Here is a 21,288-nt window from a genome sequence, read left to right on the forward strand (position 1 = left end):
CCCCCTCGAAGTGGCATTATCCCTTCCATTACAGCCAATTCCATTCCAGACCGATACGAGTTCGTATCATTGGTGCTTTCGTTGAGAGAAATTGGCAACCAATCATGGCCGACGGACTCCGCCTCAGCCCATTGTTCAGCCTTTCTCAGGAATTGAAGGATATTCGTGCCTTGTTGCTCGATTGCAAGAGGACCTGCTTCAAAATGCAAAGCAACATAGCAGATTTGCATTTGAGTTCTGCGGCGATCAATGAGCAATCAAAGGAACTTCAGCGTTTGATACGGGAATCAATCGATGAAGAAAATTCCAACTCCATGGCAAACCCTAAATCTGTGGAGCAAGAAGCCGATTCCAGTGCAGCGACTCCAATTGCATTAGAGATAGTGGCTTCAAAGATTGTTGCATCAGCGCCTTCGAGGCTCCAATAGAAAGACGATGAGCAGCCAGATCTGGTGTTTCCAGTGCCAGTGTTAGCCGGAGTACTCTCTAATTTCACCATTTCTATAGGATACGATGCCGTGTTGTTGAAGAATTCCAATAGCGTTCCGCTACAGTTCGATCGTGTGGAGACTCTGATTTATTCCAAGCTAGAAACACCACTGTCTTCTCAACCACATCTCCACTCACTCCTCAACATCTTCACCAATCTGAGCGTAAGACTCCCTCCCCTGTTTGTATCCCTCTCTTCCCTTTCTTGCTTTGGAGGTCATGGGATTCCGATGGTGAAGACCCCAATCCACTGATTAGGGCCAGTATGGTGTTCGATCGAGGAAAAATGGAAGTCAGAGTGACGGCAAAGGTGGCACGCGTTTGTTGACGACAGAGTGCAGCTATCACACTGGTGATCGATTGCGGAACAACAGGGCCGAGTTGGTGTTCCATCACCTCTGTTTTCCCCTCCTTCCCGGTTCAACCATGGAGGTCATGGAGCCTTGGCGATCAAGATCTTGGAAGCCAGCGAGATCTTGCTCTTGTGCGTAGATCGTGGGATCCTGGCGACCGAGACCTCAAGAACCGGAAACCTCGACCGCCACCGGAGCCGCCACCTCACTCGAGCTTCTGCCGGAGCAGGAATACCTGTTCCTTTGCTGCTATTTATTCTGTAGCTCAAGAAGTGCACTGCAACTTGGAATGTTACGATTGGAAGAACTCACCCTCATAAACTAGTCTACAAGGGGAGGGAACCCAATATCACATATGCCCACATCCAATCCCTTATGGGACCGATGTGGGACTATTGCACATAACATTACCTCACCCTTTAACTGCCGACGTCCTCGTCGGCCCACTCCGGATTAGGTAGCCCTTTCTAGGCGGCTCCACTCTGCTCCAGGACACTTTCCCGGTGGCAGTTAGCCCTTTCCTAGTGGCTCGCACTTTGGCACCAGGTCGCCCCTCCCGAGTAGCCAACCGCAAAGGACGGGTCAATGAAAGCACCAATGTTACGATTGGAAGAACTCACCCTCATAAACCGGTCTACAAGGGGAGGGAACCCAAAATCATATATGCCCACATCCAATCCCTTATGGGACCGATGTGGGACTATTGCACATAACAATGAATTGAACTTGACAAGAAACAGATCCTCACCCCCTGCGTGCATCACGATGTGTGCTAAGGTGTGTATCATGCCAGCGTTGGATGTGCTCTGGAGAAATAACAAATTGGATTGTTGCTTAATTAGGCTCTGCAATCGAAGAGTGAAGATTTTGCTTAGAACCAAAGAAACTTTCGTCTTTCAGAGTCCCGATAAGACTACTTCTCAATGGCAGCCCGATCTGTGTCATAACTGTTTGGAGTTATGAAGTATTCCTGAACTTCAGGGGAATAGATAGTCTTATCAGCATCTTTACCGGCGACCTCTACAATGCCCTAGATGCCGCTGGAAATCACACTTTCATGGACGACGTTCAACTCCGCATTGGGGAGGAGATCCGCCCAGAGCTACTCTCTGTGATCCAGAAGTCCAGAATCTCGATCCCCATCTTCTCCAAGAACTATGCGTCGAGCAAATGGTGCCTCAACGAGCTCGTCAAGATTGTTGAATGCAGGAAAACCATGAATCAACTTGTCCTGCCCATCTTCTACGATGTTGATCCCCCGGACGTCCGTCACCATGCTGGGAGCTACGCGGATGCTCTTCAGGAACACAACAAACGTTTCGATTAGAAAATCATTGACGAGTGGAAAAAGGCTCTTACAGAGGTTGGGGGATTGAAGGGATGGGTTTTGAAGGACATAGATGGAGGGTAAATCCAACACTCCCTATGCAATTTTTTTTTTTCTTCTTAATATTCAATTCCCGATTCGAGCAGGGTATGGTTGAGTAAGGATTTGTCCTTACAAATTTATGCTACCTGACAAACAAACAAGTAAGGATAGTAAAAGCATTCATAGAAAGGAAAATGAAATAAGAATATTGGATTAACCTCTTATGTTTTTGGAACATTTTTCCCTAGGGCGTATATTAGGATTGTGAAAATGGATTAGCAGTAGATTGGAAGGGATGAATATTGAGTATTTACTTTTTGTCATCTTTGTTAGTCTGGAAATCCAAGTTTGCATAGCCGTGGCTGACAAACTGTCTATTTAACACAATAAATTAATCCTTAGTCCCTCTCAAGTAGTTTTATCTTTACATGGAGCTTGGTCATCCGTTCGCCGTATTGGCGGGCATGGAGTTGTTTTACAAATTAGCATGGGTCATTTTATTCCTGGCCAAAGCTCTTTTAGCGTTGGGTTTTCTTCTTGCTATGGACGCCGAAGCCCTTAGAGATGGTGTTCTTCTTGCTAGTCGCATGAAGCTACAGCCTATCATTTTTCTCTCAGATTGCCAAGCTATTATATCTTCCCTCTTATCGAGAGCGTCTTCTACTGTAGATTGGGCTACATATGTCATTTTAGATGATGTTAGGCCTTTATTGCCCTAGTTCTCTTTTGTTCTTTTCAAATTTGTTCCTCGCAAATTAAATGTGTTGACGCTCACCAACTTGCTGTTAGGCTTCAAACCTATTTCTTTCCAATGTATGGTGGCTAATCCCCCCCCTCTTCCTCTTCTACTTTCTGCTCTCTGTTGGCACTTTTTCCAAATAAATCATGGTAGTATTCTGCTGGAAAACAAAATTACACATACACCCCTGTACTTTGCCTTAAATCCAAATTGACTCAAAGTTTCAAAAAATGAACGAGTATATCCCCTGTACTTTCAAAACCATACTAAACTAACAGCCCGTTAACAAGTAAACATTAAGTGATAACGTGGCTTTAAACTGGACATGAAATGATTATTTTACCCTTAGATACTCACTCCTTAGGTTAGTGGGTATCTAAGGGTAAATTAGTCATTTTATGTCCGGTTTAAAACCATGTCATCACTTAACGTTTACTTGCTAACAGACTATTAGTTTAGCATGGTTTTGAAAGTATAGGAGGTGTACTCGTTCATTTTTTGAAACCTTAGGTCGATTTGCATTTAAAGCAAAATACAATGGGTGTACGCATAATTTTCCCAAAAAAATGTAGCAACAACTAAATCTCAAATTTCCAGTTTCACATGACTTCACAGCTCCATCATATAACATAAATACTTTAAATCCAAACACAAAATTGAAATCTATCACTCACTCACCTTAGTAATCCAGTTCTCGGTTCATAGAACTTCAATTTCCATATTCAATTTCTGAAGTAGCCTGATAATCTCTCAATTCATCTTTCAATTGAAAATCCAGCATCAATTCCCTCTTCTTTTCTCTATGATTTCAGCCACTATTTGCACACAGCCACTCAATTCCACATTCAATTGTGTTGCGTCAAGAAATCGTCGAGCGGTCCTGCGAGTGCCGTCACCTGCAAGTGGACCAAAGGGGTTAATCAGAGAGAACCGGTGTGGTCCAGGCCTAGGGCTCTCCGATGCCAAAGTTAGATCTCCTCGCGCAAACAGATGAATAGTGATTATTCAGTATGAGTTTAGATGTCCTCTATGGGGTTGTGTACCTTTGCCTTTTATAGTAGCATATGGCGGTGTGGAGAGTCCCCGTTTGATTGACGATTGTGCCGTTGAGTGGATAGAGGCCCTGGGGTAACGGGGCTCTATCCTGATTGGTCATCTCCCCGTGGGAGGGAGTGTCCTGGTGGCATCAGGATCCTTGGTGGATAGATACCTGCGTGTGGTGATAACGTCCTTGGTGCTTGAATCCGTCTGGATGACGTGACCTCTAAGCGGCGGTCTAGAGTCCTGGTAGTGACATGAGTCTTAGCGATACGATCGGATCGTAGATAGGTGGCCCCCACCTCACGTGCCCACGATGTTGTGCCTGGGTACAGGCCGCGCCTGGGTGAGGCTGCGCCTGGATGTGTGGCTGCGCCTAGGTGAGGCCGCGCCCAAGTGGTGGCGGCGCCTGAGTGAGGCCGTGCCCTGGTGAGGAGGCCGCGGCCTGGGTGAGGCCGCTCCCTGGTGAGGAGGCCGGGCCTGGGTGAGGCCGCGCTTGGGTGAGGAGGCCGCGCCTGGGTGAGGCCGCGCCCTGGTGAGGAGGCCGCGCCTGGGTGAGGAGGCAGAGCTTGGGTGAGGAGGCCGCGGTCTGGGTGAGGCCGCTCCCTGGTGAGGAGGCCGCGCCTGGGTGAGGAGGCCGCTCCTGGGTGAGGCCGCGCCCTGGTGAGGAGGCCGCGCCTGGGTGAGGAGGCCGCGCCTGGGTGAGGAGGCCGCACTTGGGTGAGGCCGCGCCTGGGTGAGGAGGCCGCGCCTGGGTGAGGCCGCGCCCTGGTGAGGAGGCCGCGCCTGGGTGAGGCCGCTCCTGGGTGAGGAGGCCGCGCCCTATGCGGGGCCGTGCCCGAGTGGTGGCCACGCCCCCGAGTGGTGCTGGGACCCCAGTTCGTTCCCCTTAGCTATGGAGCGGGTCGTCTGTGACACGTGGCGGTCGTTGATTGGCCCGGTGAATATTGGATGTATCATTTGCCCCCCACTCTCTTGGGATAGGATGTCCAAGAGAGTAGGTGTCTTTGCATAATGAGGGGTCCGCTGCGAATAGACTTTCCTGTGGGGTTTGCCTGTAAATCCACTAATGAGGTAGGAGAGGTTGGGGGTTCAAACCTTACCTCCTACACTTTTTCTTTTTGTTTTTTGTAGGTATATGTTCCTTCCTCTCCCTTCTTCTTTCACTTCTCATTTCTCTTTCTTACTTTTTGTCTCCCCTTTTGCTCTCCTTTGATTCCCCCTTTTTGTCTTTTGTCTTCTCTTTGGTGCCCACCATGTGCTTGTTTTTGGGTCACCTCCACTAGTATCCATTTTGCTTGATTTTGGGTCCTTGTGTTGGGGTTGTGTTATCTTGGTGCCTTGGTTTGCTTGGAAGGCTTGAGTGGTGCTTGGCTTGAGTGCCTTGCCTCTTGTGACCTCTATCCCTTGATTGTACCTCGTGGTGTGGCTACGTCATCGCCGTGTGCTTGCCCTTCCGCGCGGTCACCTTTTTTCTGAGGTAAATCGATCCCCACCTTTTTTTTTTTTTTTTTGTATGGTGTCTCCTCGGTCTCGGTGAGGCCGCGCCTGCTGCTGTGGCCGCGGTGAGGCAGCGCCCTGCGGATGTAGCCGCGGTGAGGCCGCGCCTGCTGGTGTGGCCGCGGTGAGGCCGCGCCCTGCGGGTGTAGCCGCGGTGAGGCAGCGCCTGCGGGTGTGGCCGCGGTTAGGCTGCGCCCGCGGGTGTGGCCGCGGTGAGGCTGCGCCCTGCAGATGTGGCCGCGCAGGGGTGGCCGCGCCTGAGTATGGCCGCGCTTTGGTGTGGCCCGCGCCTTGCGGGTGTGGCCGCGCCCAGCTGGCCGCGCCTAGGTGTGGCTGCGCCTTGCTGGTGATGCCCCGCCTATGGTGGCCGTGGCGTGGGTGTGATGGACCCTCGCTCTTCTTCCCTGTTCTTCCTCTTGTATGTGATGGATCTGCTATTTATATTTCGCAGGTGGCATTCTTTTCATTTTTCTTGCCAGCTTCGGGGAGATTGCTTTCTCGAGTAAGTAGTTCGTTCCCCTTTTGTCCTTGTCTCTTGGTGATTATTTGCGCGTTGATGCTCTCTGACCCTTGATAGTTAACGCCTTAGGCGTAGAGCCTCAATGGTGGCATGGCGCCTTAGGCATGAAGCCTCAGTGTTGGCATGTTGCCTTAGGCTTGAAGCCTCGGTGTTGGCATGTCGCCTTAGGCATGAAGCCTCAATGTTGGCATGTCGCCTTAGGCATAAAGCCTCAATGTTGGCATATTGCCTTAGGCACGAAGCCTCAGTGTTGGCATATCGCCTTAGGCACGAAGCCTCGATGTTGGCATATCGCCTTAGGCACGAAGCCTCAGTGTTGGCATATCGCCTTAGGCACGAAGCCTCAGTGTTGACATATCGCCTTAGGCATAAAGCCTCAATGTTGGCATGTTGCCTTAGGCACGAAGCCTCAGTGTTGGCATATCGCCTTAGGCATAAAGCCTCAATGTTGGCATATCGCCTTAGGCACGAAGCCTCGATGTTGGCATATCGCCTTAGGCACGAAGCCTCAGTGTTGGCATATCGCCTTAGGCACGAAGCCTCGATGTTGGCATATCGCCTTAGGCACGAAGCCTCAGTGTTGGCATATCGCCTTAGGCACGAAGCCTCAGTTGAGTAGTAGAAGAAGCCGAGTATTCCCGAATTTTTTTCAATTCATCTTTGAAACTGTAATGCCATCTACTGCTACTGTTGGTGGTGCCAAACTCCGCTGTTGTTACTTCTGCTGATAGTACTTCTTCAAGTATAGTGAGTTCCAGGTACGGTCTACCTTCTTGCCCCCTGGAGTCTTCAAGCGGTAGGTCCCTGGGCGTATCTGCTTGGAGACTATGTAGGGTCCTTCCCAGTTGGGTGACAGCTTCCCTGCCTTTTGTGGCTGTGATGCACTTGCCCTCCGTAGTACTAAATCTCCCTGGTGGAATAGCCTTTCCTTGACCCTGGCATTATAGTACCTGGCAGTACGTTGCTGGTAGGCGACGTTCCTTAGTAGTGCTCTTTCGCGGACCTCATCTATAAAGTCTAGGTTCGCCCGCAGTCCGTCGACATAGGTGCGTTCATTGAAGTGCAGAACCCTATGGGACATAGCGCAGACCTCTACCGGCACCAATGCTTCAGTGCCATATGCTAGGCGGAATGGGCTCTCTCCTGTGGGCGTCCGTACTGTAGTTCGGTATGCCCACAGGACGCTTGTAGCTCTTCTACCCACTTGCCTTTGGCTCCTTCTAGCCTTTTCTTGACTCCTTCCAGGAGCATTTCATTGGTGACCTCCACACGACCATTGGCACTCGTGGGTATGCTACCGACACAGCCGATAGTCGATGTTGTAGCTGTGAGAATGCTTGGAATTTAGGGTTGTTGAATTGTTTTCCATTGTCCGAGACGAGGATCCGTGGTACCCGAACTGTAGATGACGGTCGCGACGAACTTCTCCATCTCTGTCTCGTTATCTTGGCCAAGGGTTTAGCTTCAACCCACTTGGTGAAGTAGTCGATCGCGACGACCAGGTACTTTCTGTTTCCTGGTGCTGCGGTTAAGTTGCCTAAGATGTCTAGTCCCCACATGGCAAAAGGTATGGGGTTGAGGATTGATGTCAGCTTGGTGGTGGGTAGATGGGGTACTGGGGTGAACAACTGACATTGCTCGCACTTCTTGGCATATTGGATGGCCTCCTCTTGCATTCGTGGCCAGTATAGTCCCTGGCGGAGGATTTTGTAGGCTAGGGCTCGTCCCCCCATGTGGCTTCCACATATCCCCTCATGGACTTCAGCTAGGGCGTACTCTGCCCCCTTGGGTCTTAGGCACCGGAGTAGTGGTGCTGTTCCCCCCCGCTTGTACAGTACCCCATCTAGGACGGTGTACTTTGCAGCTCTCATCTTGATCTTCCTTGCTTCGGCCTTGTCTTCTGGTAAGACATCGTTCTGGAGGTAGTTGAGTAGAGGGTCCATCCAGCTAGGTCCCTCCGTGATCTTGTTAACCTGCTTTTCCTTATACGTTGGCTCATGCAGGATCTCAACATAGACTGCGCTAGCCAAATTTCGGAGTTCCTCATTGGCGAGCCTGGATAGGGCGTCAGCGGTGGCGTTCTCCTCCCTGGGAACTCGAACCATCTCAAACTTCTCGAAACCCTCGATCAATGCTTGAGTGCGTGCTAGGTATGATGCCATCCTCTCATCTTTTGCCTCATACTCTCCATTCACCTGATTCACCACGAGCTGGGAGTCACTCCGGGCGGATAGGTGTGTGACTTGGATGGCTTTGGCCACCCGGAGTCCAGCTAGTAATGCCTCGTACTCTACTTCATTATTGGATGCTTGGAAGGTGAACCGGAGAGCATATTGGATTCGAAATCCCTCGGGGCTGGTTAATATGAGCCCAGCGCCGCTTCCTGCCGCATTGCTCGACCCGTCCACGAACATGTCCCACGATCCGTGATCCTTCTCTTCGGGCTCCCCTGTTTGTGACTCGATCTCAGACTGGGTACACTCTGCAATGAAATCTGCAAGAGCCTGGCCTTTGATGGCTATCCTTGGTTGGAACCTGATGTCATGCTCACTTAACTCCACCGCCCATGCTATCAATCGTCCGGAGACGTCCGGCTTGTACAATATCTTCTTCAAGGGTAGGTCTGTGAGGACTGTGATGGTATGGGCTTGGAAGTATGGTCGTAGCTTCCTGGCTGCCATTACCAATGCATAGGCTACCTTCTCGATCCTAGTGTACCTGGTCTCTGCATCGATCGGGACATGGCTGACGTAGTAGATGGGCCTCTGGACTTTGTCTTCTTCCTTCAGATCTGCGCCGACCGCGACAGGGTGGCGGCAGGTAGAGCTGCAACTCTTCGTTAGGTTCCGGTCGCCCAAGCAGGGGTGGGCTCTCTAGGTACTCCTTCAATTCTTTGAACGCCTTTTGGCACTCTTCCGTCCATGTGAAGTCCTTAGGGCTTCGGAGGTTTTTCAATGTTTTGAAGAATGGTAAGCACTTATCACCTGATCGTGACACGAACCTGGAAAGGGCGGCAACCCTTCCATTCAACCTCTGCACTTCCCTGACCGTTCGAGGAGGTGCCATCTCTTGGATGGCATTGATCTTGGATGTGTTGGCTTCTATTCCACGGACTGAGACCATGAACCCTAGGAATTTTCCTGACGTTACACCGAAGGCGCACTTTGCAGGGTTTAGCTTCATCTGGTTCCTCCTCAGCACTGTGAATGCTTCCTCTAGGTCGGTCAGGTGTTGGTTGGTGTGGACGCTTTTCACGAGCATGTCATCCACATATACCTCCATGTTGCGCCCGATCTGCTCCTCGAACATCTTGTTGACCATTCTCTGGTAGGTGGCCCCTACATTCTTTAACCCGAACGGCATGACGTTGTAGCAGTAGTTCTCTTTGTCCGTCCGGAATGCGGTGTAAGACTCATCATCCTCATACATGAGGATCTGGTTGTATCCAGAGTAGGCGTCCATGAAACTCAGCACCTCATGGCCGACGGTGGCGTCGATCAGTAGGTCGATCCGGGGCAGTGGATACTCATCTTTTGGGCATGCCTTGTTCAGGTCGGTGTAGTCGACACACATCCTCCACTTCCCACTTGGCTTTGGTACCATGACCACGTTGGCGAGCCAGGTTGGGAACTTCTCCTTTCGATGAACCCCGATCGGCTTAACTTCTCGACCTCCTCCTTGATTGCTGCTTGTCGGTCAAGGGCGAAGTTACGCCGCTTCTGCTGAACGGGCTTCCTGGTTGGGTCGACATGTAGTCGGTGTTCCGCTATGGAACGTGGTATTCCTGGCATGTCGGAGGTCGACCATGCGAAGACATCCATGTTCGCTTGGAGGAGGTGTCCAAGCCCTTCTTTCTGTTCCTTGCTTAGCAGCGAGCCGACCTGAACGACCTTGGAGGGGTCATCCTGGCTGAGGGGCCATGGGATGAGGTCTTCCACTGGCCTTCCCCTTCTCTCTGTCAGTTCATCTCTCTGGTCACTGACCATGCTCTCTAGGCAGAGTGCCATTCCACGGGTGTTGCCATTTTTCATGAAGGTGGCGTAGCACTCCCTTGCTTTCTTCTGATCTCCTCGGACTTCGCCTACCCCATTCTCGGTGGGGAACTTCATCTTCAGGTGAAGTGGTGATATGACTCCTCTAAGGGTGTCAGTGATGGTCGCCTAAGAGGCCGTTGAAGGACACCACGGACTTGACTACCATGAAATTTACCATGATGGTTACTTGTTGAGGGTGTACCACGAAGGTGACGGGTAGCTCTATGGTACCTCTGATGGAGGCGGTGGCCCCTGAGAATCCATGGAGATAAGTGGGCTCTGGTTTGAGCTGATCGTCCCCGAACCCGAACTGTCGATAGGCGTCCAAGGAGAGTACGTCAACGGACGCCCCTGTGTCTATCAGTACCCTGTGTATAGGTCAATTGGCTACCTCCACCTGTACTACCAGGGCATCTTCATGCGGGTAGTTTAGTCCTTCCAAGTCTTCATCCGAGAAGGAGATCACCGCCTCAGTCTTGGCTATCTTGCTGGGCTTCTCTGCCACTCCCACGAACCTGGCATGAGCTTTAGCTTTTCTGGTGGACTCTTGCCCTGGTCCTCCAAGTATGATGAGGATAGGAGGTCCCTTGGTGCCACTAGGTTCTGTGGCATCTCTCCGCTCTTCTGGGCGGTCTCTCTCTCGATCTATTCTTCTTTCTTCTCGTCTCGGCTCCACTCTGTCTCCGTCGCGACCTCTATCTCCTTGGCCTGAGCGGTTGTCACGTCTCCCCTTCACATACTTGTTCAAGCTTCCTGCTCTTACCAGTTGTTCTATCTCTCTCTTCAATTGATAGCACTCCTCTGTGTCGTGCCCATTCTCTTTGTGGAAGAGACAATATTTGTTAGGGTTTCGCTTCTCTGGCGCTGCTAGCATGGGTCGTGGCCAATGGAGTAGGTCACGGTCCTGGATCTGCATGAGTATCTAGGACCTGGTGGTGTTCAGTGGTGTGAACTCAGGGGTGCTTGCCCTCTCGCTTCTCTCTGGGCGGCGGTCTGTCCTCCTAGATGGGCGGTCGCTCTTCTCTTGTCGGCGCTCTGTCCTCGACCTCTTACCCTCGTTGCGGTCATCAGGTGCTGACCTCTTGTTGTCCTGTGGCTTGGCCTCGATTATTTTTGTTCTAGCTTGTAGTACCTCGGCCATATTTGCAAACTCGTTGCACCGCTCCAGGAGCTCTTTCATAGTCTTGGTCTCATGACGTGCCAGGTCCTTGATCAAGTCCAGGTCCCTAATACCTCCTGCTAGGGCTGCATGCTGTGTCTGGTCATCCAAGTCTCGAACCTCCAGGGACTCCTTGGTGAACCTGGTAACGTATTCCCTGAGAGATTCCCCAGGGTTCTGTACCACGTTTAGTAGATTGACGGTGGTGTTCTTCTGCTTGACGCTGCTTTGGAAACGGGTGACGAACTGTTCGCATAGCTCTGCGAACGAGCATATAGATCTCGATCGTAGCCTGGAGAACCATGATGTGGCTGCTCCCTTGAGGGACGCAGGGAATGCCTGACAGGATACCACGTCCGACCCCCCATCATGCCATTAAAGTAGTTGATGTGGTCATTAGGGTCAGTGGTACCACTGTAGAGTTCAAAGGTGGGTAGTCGAAACCTGGAAGGTAGTGTGGCTGACATGATCTCTGCCAAGAAGGGGTGTTGTCCAGGTATGGAATGTGTCTCACCTTTGGTCTGCTTCTTCAACCCTTCCAGCTTCTCATCCAGGTCGCGGAGTCTTTGATCGAGCTCCTCGTCCCGTGTTTGCCCCCCACGCTTAGCCGGACGTTCGCTGCGACCCCGTTCACGCTCTCTCCTGGATGTCCCCTCCCGCCTTGAGTGTTGGCGGGATGGTGAATGGTCATGCCGTGATGAACCCTGTCGTGAAGGTGAGGGGCTTTCTTCTCTGCAGGTCCGGCTTCGTCGTGGTACGTGACCTTCTTCCAGTCGTCCGTCGAACACAGACCTCCGGACTGATCTCTGCGGGCCAGACACCCTCGCCCTGGGTGTTGGCGTCCTCCCACGTTCTGACCGTGGCGAGAGGTCTCCTGTTCTCCTGGGATGTTGGGAAGGCTCCCCCCGCTGCGGAGTGGGGGTTGCCTGTCGCGCAAGTCTCTCTGATCTCGTGCCCCTGGGAGATGATCTCCTAGGGTTTGGCTCTTGTTGAGGTATGGACTCCACCCTTGCTGATGGTGAAGTCCTCCGACGGTGAGATGTCGCACGCTGCGTCAGGTATTCTCGAAAGAGTCGTTGTTCATCGAGGATCTGTCGTTGCAGGTCGTTGATCTGACCCACAGTGGCTGGAGCATTGGGGTCAGGTGTCACCTCCACCACCACATCGTCGGCCTCGTCATTGTTGGGCTCGACGATCACGAACTGGTCATTAAGGGGGATCTCCTCCTCCAGAGGGACATGGTCCTGGTTGTTGGCTCTGCGGCGAGAGCACTCTGGGGGTGGTGATCCATTCCTTGCTCCGTTGTTGGTGGTAGTAGTCTTCCTTCGTGCCATTGAATGAGTATGGAAGCGAGCTAGTAGCTATAATGGCTAGCGTCGTTCCCACAGACGGCGCCAATCTGTTGCGTCAAGAAATCATCGAGCGGTCCTGCGAGTGCCGTCACCTGCAAGTGGACCAAAGGGGTCAATCAGAGAGAACCGGTGTGGTCCCGGCCTAGGGCTCTCCGATGCCAAAGTTAGATCTCCTGGCGCAAATAGATGAATAGTGATTATTCAGTATGAGTTTAGATGTCCTCTATGGGGTTGTGTACCTTTGCCTTTTATAGTAGCATATGGCGGTGTGGAGAGTCCCCGTTTGATTGACGATTGTGCCGTTGAGTGGATAGAGGCCCCGGGGTAACGGGGCTCTATCCTGATTGGTCATCTCCCCGTGGGAGGGAGTGTCCTGGTGGCATCAGGATCCTTGGTGGATAGATACCTGCGTGTGGTGATAACGTCCTTGGTGCTTGAATCCGTCTGGATGACGTGACCTCTAAGTGGCGGTCTAGAGTCCTGGTAGTGACATGAGTCTTAGCGATACGATCGGATCGTAGATAGGTGGCCCCCACCTCACGTGCCCATGATGTTGTGCCTGGGTACAGGCCGCGCCTGGGTGAGGCTGCGCCTGGATGTGTGGCTGCGCCTAGGTGAGGCCGCGCCCAAGTGGTGGCCGCGCCTGAGTGAGGCCGCGCCCTGGTGAGGAGGCCGCGGCCTAGGTGAGGCCGCTCCCTGGTGAGGAGGCCGCGCCTGGGTGAGGCCGCGACCTGGTGAGGAGGCCGCGCCTGGGTGAGGAGGCCGCGCCTGGGTGAGGAGGCCGCTCCTGGGTGAGGCCGCGCCCTGGTGAGGAGGCCGCGCCTGGGTGAGGCAGCTCCTGGGTGAGGAGGCCGCACTTGGGTGAGGCCGCGCCTGGGTGAGGCCGCGCCTGGGTGAGGCCGCGCCCTATGCGGGGCCGTGCCCGAGTGGTGGCCGCGCCCCCGAGTGGTGCTGGGACCCCTTCCCCTTAGCTATGGAGCGGGTCGTCTGTGACACGTGGCGGTCGTTGATTGGCCCGGTGAATATTGGATGTATCAAATTGATAGCTCCCGTCTTTGTTCTCTTCTTCCAACTTCTTCTTCTTCTTTTCTCTAAGTCTCAAAAACTCCAGCAGGAATCCAACGTTTTGCCCTTCTTAGCAATTCTAGGAGTGTGGGGGGTTTTATGGTCAATTTGAATGGGCATAAATGCCCATCTAACAATAATTAATGCAGGTCATGCATGTGCTCGGCCATGCTAAAAATCTTCTGCCTTTATTTAATTCATTCTTTTATCCCTTAACTAACAACTAACCATGATTAGCTCTAGGAATAGTGGGATCATCTCTTGGATTCACAAGTATTGGAAAATCTGGGTCACACCATGGTTGCCCATGGGAACCTTATTGTAACCCAATTAGGATTTGGTATAAATTTTTTGCTAAGCCCTCTCTTTTCTTGTCCCACAAAAATTATGGGATCAACAAGAATAGAGAAAAACTTCTCTTTTCTATCCCATGGAAAAAGAGATCCATCCTCTACCCGAATGCGCAATGGAAAATAGATCGATTCGGGTTTAATAACCCTTAATGCATAAACTAAACATCAAGATCTGCTAACATGTAGGGCCTCAAGTATTGCCCCTCCTCCAGATAATGGTTCTTCCCCTAATGAGCTCTTCAAGAAATTCCCAACTTGAATCTCCTTGATGCAATAGAAGATCTTTAAGCCAAACCAGAATTTCTTCTCCAAAAACAACTAGATCCAATCCATAAACATAGGGCTTCCAAAACCCAAACAAGTCTCACAACTCAAGAGAGCAAGAAAGCAAGGGAGAAGAGAGAGGAGAGTTCTGTTGAACGAGAAGACCCTTAAATGATAATAAGGGGTTAGCTTAAATAAATAGGGGTTGTGAGGGCGGCTACGGAACCATTCGGACTTGAATGGATAGGGGGGTTTGGCCCATGTATTATTAATTCCCTTTATCTTTCCGTTCTTGCGGCTTGAAAAGATAGTTCACTCCCACCGTTGTTAAAGCAAGCCCTTTCATCCTTCCAGTAGCCGGGCTAGTCGGGTAGGAAAAAAACTAAGGTTCTGAAAGAAATTGCCAACAAGCTCTTTAAGACGAATAACTCTTTCTGTTTCGGGTACAGGAAAAAGAGAGAGAGAGAGAGAGAGAGAGAGAGAGATAGGGGTGAATTTTCCAGAGTGGGGGGGGGGGGCAGAAAATTCGTCCAGGCTTCAGTGTTTTGCGCCCCCTAGTGGTGTGTTTAAATAGAATACACTCCTAGTGAGAGTCTAACACTCTCTCTCCTATTTGACTTAAAACCCTATTGGACTTTTAATTAGTGAAGAAGCAGAATCTAAAAGGAAAATAAAATAATTAAACTTTTATCTATAATGGACCTATAATTAAATATTGCATCAAACCCATTCAAGATTAAACAAATTAATTATTAATTAGAAAATCCTAGAAATACTTATGCATAACAATTATGCACTAACCCTTCAGGCCTTCACTAACAACATCACCATCATGGAATCTGGGGCATGTACACTAGTACTGCCAAACCCCATTCCATGATAGATGTCTGTATCGGAGCGTCTGTGTACATGATCGGAATCCGTAAAACACGATTAAACAATTTAATCAAAATAATAAATATAATATATCATTTTATGAGAAAATATGTTTTGCAAAACCATTTACAAAACAGCACATGATCCTGATTCTCATCCAACCATCCACAGACTAACTCCCATTGATGTTCTTCAATCGAGCAATGGAGACCATGCTGAGCGACTCTTTCACTCACATAATATTTACGCATTCCCAGAACACCGACTTTAGTTATCTTGAACCGCAATCATTGGTGAACCAAAGAATATGTTCACGTCATGCAGTGAAAAGGCCCTCTCAGGTACAGGGTCTTGGTGACACATGTCTATCCCAAATCTACATCTGATAGTAATACATGAGGGAATCGATAAAATAAGATTCTTCGCCAATACATACTCATGTGTGTACTTGCATTCGTACCTAGACATCAACATGTCTAGATATACCCAATGCGACAACCATATGATAAGGGTTGCCCAGTCCAAACCCTAGTCGTGACTACCAATTTAAAGTGAAACTCATGGACATACATTGCTCAAGAAGTTTATTTCGTGTGTGATCATATTAAACAAAAATGTACAAAATGTTTAATAATAAACCGGGTCGAACCGGATTGAATCGATTTTGATGGACACATATCCAACATTAGCATGGTCAAAGCCACATTAAAACTTAATTATTAGAACTCTTGACACCTCATTAAGAGTTGCAAGGTGGCTGGCCTTAAAAAATGCCACCAGTTATAATCTCATACATGATGCTACCACATAGCCTCCACTAATTCCATGTTATCTTAATAAATTAGTCCCCACTTACACTATATAAAACATGTATATGATGTACTATTCACATAGTGTATAAGACATAAAGTGAAACCATATACTATACACTATATGTATACATTAATGTATTATATCAAACTATCACAACATGAATAATAATGAAATAATGCACATGACATTATAATTATAAAATATTACATCTCACATTAAAATAATATAAAATGATAAAAACAAAATATAACATATCAAATAATTCAAATGCCTATGCATCCGACCGTGAGAATAATTACAATTATGCCATTGCATACTAAATGACAATATAATACAAACAAATTCATATGAAATAAGCTAAATAACATCAAACTACTCCTATGGTGATGTAAATAATAATAATAAAATATTCACAGGAGTAATAAAATACTTATAATCATCCAAAATAATATTACAATAATCATGTGACAAATGCGGGGTGTTACATTTATGGTTCCTTTCTCTTTTTGTATAATTTGTCTTCTTTCCAACTACTTATTTCTTGTTGATTTGAATTGGACAGGAATGAAGAAGCATTAGTAAAATTAGTTGTTGCAACAGTTTCCAGTGAATTGGAAAAAGATTTGCTGATTGTTTCCGATGACCTACTTGGAATCCAGTCTCATGTAGAAAAAGTGAGAAACTTATTAAACATTAAACCAGATGATGTAAAGATCGTGGGAGTGTGGGGGCTAGGTGGGATTGGCAAGACAACTATCGCCAAGGTTGTCTACAATGAAATTTCACATCACTTTGAAGGATGTAGTTTTCTTGAAAATGTTCGAGAGACTTCTCTTATCTCACTTATCCGTTTACAAGAGCAACTTCTCCATGATGTATTGAAAGGAGCAAAATTCAACTTCCCTAATGAAGGCAGAGGAATTAAAATGATCAAAGAAAGACTTTGTGGTAAGAAAGTTCTTATTGTTCTTGATGATGTAAATAAAAAATCTCAATTAGATGCATAGTCGGGGAGTGTGATTGGCTTGGTTCGGGAAGTAGGATTATAATCACAACGAGAGATGAGAGTATCTTTGTTCATCATGAAGTGGATGGGAAATATGAGACCCCTGAAATGGATCCAAATCAATCTCTTCAACTATTTCCCAGGTGTGCCTTCAAAAAGGACCAAACACCAGAGGAGTATCTAGATCTCTCAAAAGACATAGTTAAGAAAACTGGAGGGCTTCCCTTGGCTCTTAAGGTTATAGGTTCATCTTTATTAGGCATGGAAAAATCAGTATGGCAAGAAACACTGGAGATGTTGCATAATCAATCTCTTGATGATGAAGTTTTGGAAAAGTTGAAAATAAGTTATGATGGGTTAAAGGATTTTGAGAAAGAAATATTTCTTGATATCGCATGCTTTTTCAATGGAAAGGATAAAAATATTGCATGTTTGATATGGACACAACGTAAGTTTTACCCTAACGAAGGAATTAAGGTTCTCTGCCAAAGGTCTTTGGTGAAGATTGGTGAAAATAATGAACTAAAGATGCATGATCTACTTAAAGATCTTGGAAAGGAAATCATTCATAGAGAAAACCTGAAGGTGCCCGGTAGGCGTAGTAGGTTGTAGTCTCATGAGGAAGCCTTTCATATATTGGAAAAAGAAAAGGTAGGTTCTCTACAAATGGTCAGTACACCTTATTTTATGCTTCCAATTATTGTTAATGTTTTTAAGCATAAGCAAACAATATATTTTCACTGAAAGCAGTTGCCATTAAGACAGAAAGTTTGATAGTCCTAATACCTATAACATATATGTTCATTCTTTAAGGTTTCATAAATTTGATATATGAATATTGTCTCTCTTTTTTTTTAAACCGAAATGTCATAAGAGGTTGGTGAACTTGTTGCCGCACAGTAGTGGTAGACATGGTGGTATCCACATTATAGAGTATCATGCACTCATTATTATTCAATGGTGAAGTTTCAGCTCAGTATGAGCATATAAATAAAACATTGTTTAAAGTAACAACTATAAAAAATGCCAGAGACCTTCATTGTCTAATAAAAAAAGTCAAGTGGTATTTTGCTTTTTTTTTTTTTTTTTTTTTTTTGACCTTTGAAGCAGTATTATTGGTTCATATAACATGCTCATTTTGGGTTAAAATCTCAGAATAAGATTGGTTGGGGTCCTTTACAATGTTGGCTCACCAAGCCCATTGTTTGACAAGTGATCCATAGAGCACAAGATTTGACTCAACACCGTGAACATGAGAAATTTTTCGTACTTGTCAAAGTTTTTTGTGTACTTATTTAAATTTCTTTGTTTTAGGGAACGGATAAAGTTGAAGGGCTTTGCATTGACTTCGGAGGTAGTTCTAGTAATCAATGTTATTTGAAGAGCGAAGGATTTACTAAAATGAGTGAGAACTTAAGTTACTCCAAGTTGATTATGCACACTTTGTTCCAGACTCCGCTCTTTCTTTTTCGGAACTTATATGGTTGAGATGGAAAGGATGCCCTCTGGAATTTACGCTAATGAATTTTCATCCAGTGAACCTGGTTGTTCTTGATCTGTCATATAGTTTTGTTATAAGTTACTGGAGGGGTTGGGAGCACATTAAGGTCTCTAAGAAATTTCTCTCTTTTTTTTAATTGTTTTATTTTTTACGTAATCAATCATAAATTTCTTTTAAAAAAAATTCTCTGATAAGTTATTGTTTTTTTTTTGTTTTTGTGCATGCAGGTGGCAAAGAATCTAAAAGTTCTGAATCTGACAGGGTGTCAACACCTGTTAAAAGACTCCAAAACTAGCAAATCATCACTTGGAGATCTTGATTCTTGAAAACTGTGAAAATCTGGCTGAAACGGATGAATCTTTCAATTACCTTGAGAAGCTAGTCACATTGAATATGACGGACTGCACAAAACTAAGGAATCTCCCATATGGCATCAGGGAGTTGAGGTCTATCAAAAATCTCAACTTACATCAATGCCAAGGACTTGACAAGTTACCTGATTCCATATGTCTTTTGAAAAAACTGGAGACTTTTGATGCCAGCTTTTGTTGTGTCAAGGATGGGGGAATCTACCCTCTTTGAAAATCTTGAGACTAGGTGGAAACGATTTTCAAAGCCTACCCGTGACAGCTTCTAACCTTTCCTTGCTCGAAGCAGGAATTTAATCCCAAGAATTGCTCAATGTTATCTGAGATTGAGGGCCTTGAGGGACTGGATTCCCTTGAGTTGTTGACGATGGGAAACTGTGAATCATTATTTAAAATAGGGAAACTGTCCAAACTTGAAAAAACTGAAGGAATTAAGACTCCAACATTTCTCAATGTTATCTGAGATTGAGGACCTTGAGCGACTGAACTCCTTGGAAACCTTGGTTTTTACGGGTTTGTATATGGAAAGATTACCCGATCTCTCCAACTTGAGAAACTTGAAGCATTTAAATGCTTGCATCTGTACAAAACTAATGGAGATTCAAGGCCTTGATAAATTGGAATCCTTGGAGTCCTTGAAGTTTCATTTGTGCTCGTCTTTGGAAAGATTACAAGATCTCTCCAACTTGAGAAACTTGAAGCGTTTAAATGCTTGCATGTGTGAAAAACTAATGGAGATTCAAGGCCTCGATAGATTGGAATCCTTGGAGTCCTTGGACCTTTGGGGGTGCTCGTCTATGGAAAGATTACCATATCTCTCCAACTTGAGAAACTTGAAGCGTTTAAATGCTTCCAAGTGTGAAAAACTAATGGAGATTCAATGCCTCGATAGATTGGAATCCTTGGAGTCCTTGGAGCTTCAGGGGTGCTCGTCTTTGGTAAGATTACTAGATCTCTCCAACTTGAGAAACTTGAAGCATTTAAATGCTTGTAGTTGTGAAAAACTAATGGAGATTCAAGGCCTTGATAGATTGGAATCCTTGGAGTCCTTGAACCTTTGGGGGTGCTTGTCTTTGGAAAGATTACCAGATCTCTCCAACTTGAGAAACTTGAAGCATTTAAATGCTAGCAGTTGTGAAAAACTAATGGAGATTCAAACGAAGCAGTTTAAACTTGAAGCATTTAAACTACTAGGCCCACTCTAATACGATAAAATCCTTAAATCAAACCAATGAAGAAAATAGTGTCCTTGACACATGGAATGCCTCGAAGCGATCCTAGAACATTCCAATCCAAGATCACCTATTGGACCAACAATTTTCTTTTCATGAACAGAAAAAACTAATTATTTTCATTGCACGTAATTCAAAAGCTGAATCAAAAGCACAGGATTTGACAACCTGCAAAGATTCCCTGTAAAGATTCCTCCCGTGAATCAAGAAATTTCAAAAGAATAAGATTTGACAACCTGCAAGATTCCTCCCGTAAATCAATGAGTTGCACAGTTTCAAACAAAGTTACCAGCGGATTTCACGAGGTGACCAGAGCCTCCTTTCGCCTATAAATGGGAGGCGTTTTGTTGGACGAAGCAGACCGGATTTGAGCATAGAGAACTCAGATCTAAAATCTCAAGGCCGAAACTTTCAGTTTTCTTTCACTTTTGAGTTTGTAAGTCTTGTGTAAGGAAGAAGTTCTTCATCCCCTACCCAGACTATCTAGTTTGCCACTTCCAGTTCGACCAAGTTATCCATCCAAGCTTTTCTTTATATTATTATTTTGCAAGTATCATCAAGTCTGCGTAAATTTTCGTATTCAAGTTCTATGTTCCTTGTAAATCTATAATCAAGTCTTTGTATTAAGTCTGTTCTTTGTTTCAAGTTTATATATCAAGTATTATAAAATTCCAAAATTGATAATATCTTTCTATAGATCTACTTCACACACTGAGATAATATCTTTCGTATGGTATCAGAGTCATTGCCTGAAATAATAGGCTTTGTTCTTATTGTGCATCTCTCTTTTTTATTTCATTACATCCCTATCACTTGGTTAAGGGTGGTTATAAACATTCTGGAGCCGTGTTGGGGGCATATTGATTGTAAGTCCCTATTATTGGTTGTCTGTTTATAATCGTCTTTTTCCATTTACGGGTAGGTAAAATGCGATTTTAAAGGGAGGGACTGATAAGTATGAGTCATTTATTCCGGACAATGTCCTCTAGGACAATGGGAGAATCCAATTCCATATATATATATATATATATATTCCACAACTCATTGTAAGCTCAAAAAATGTCATCTAATATCATCCAATATCATTGCCCAATTCATACACCATAAAATCAAAAATTAAGAAATGTGATTTGGCTATGGGGCTGCTCATTGTTGTATACACAACCAACACACTCACGGAGTGATGCATATTTAGTTAGAGTTGGGAGCCAATGCTTTAGAAACCCTTTTTCAGTAGATGCATCAATTTGTAGCTAA

General features: G+C 46.6%; 1 pseudogene; it reads left to right on the plus strand.

The window, feature by feature from the left end:
• The first annotated feature begins 1,855 nt into the window (after positions 1-1,855).
• LOC122650610 lies at positions 1,856-20,004 on the plus strand (annotated as a pseudogene).
• The last annotated feature ends 1,284 nt before the right edge of the window (positions 20,005-21,288 follow it).

The sequence above is a fragment of the Telopea speciosissima genome, chromosome 2, assembly GCF_018873765.1.
Source record: "Telopea speciosissima isolate NSW1024214 ecotype Mountain lineage chromosome 2, Tspe_v1, whole genome shotgun sequence".
Taxonomy (NCBI): Eukaryota; Viridiplantae; Streptophyta; class Magnoliopsida; order Proteales; family Proteaceae; genus Telopea; species Telopea speciosissima.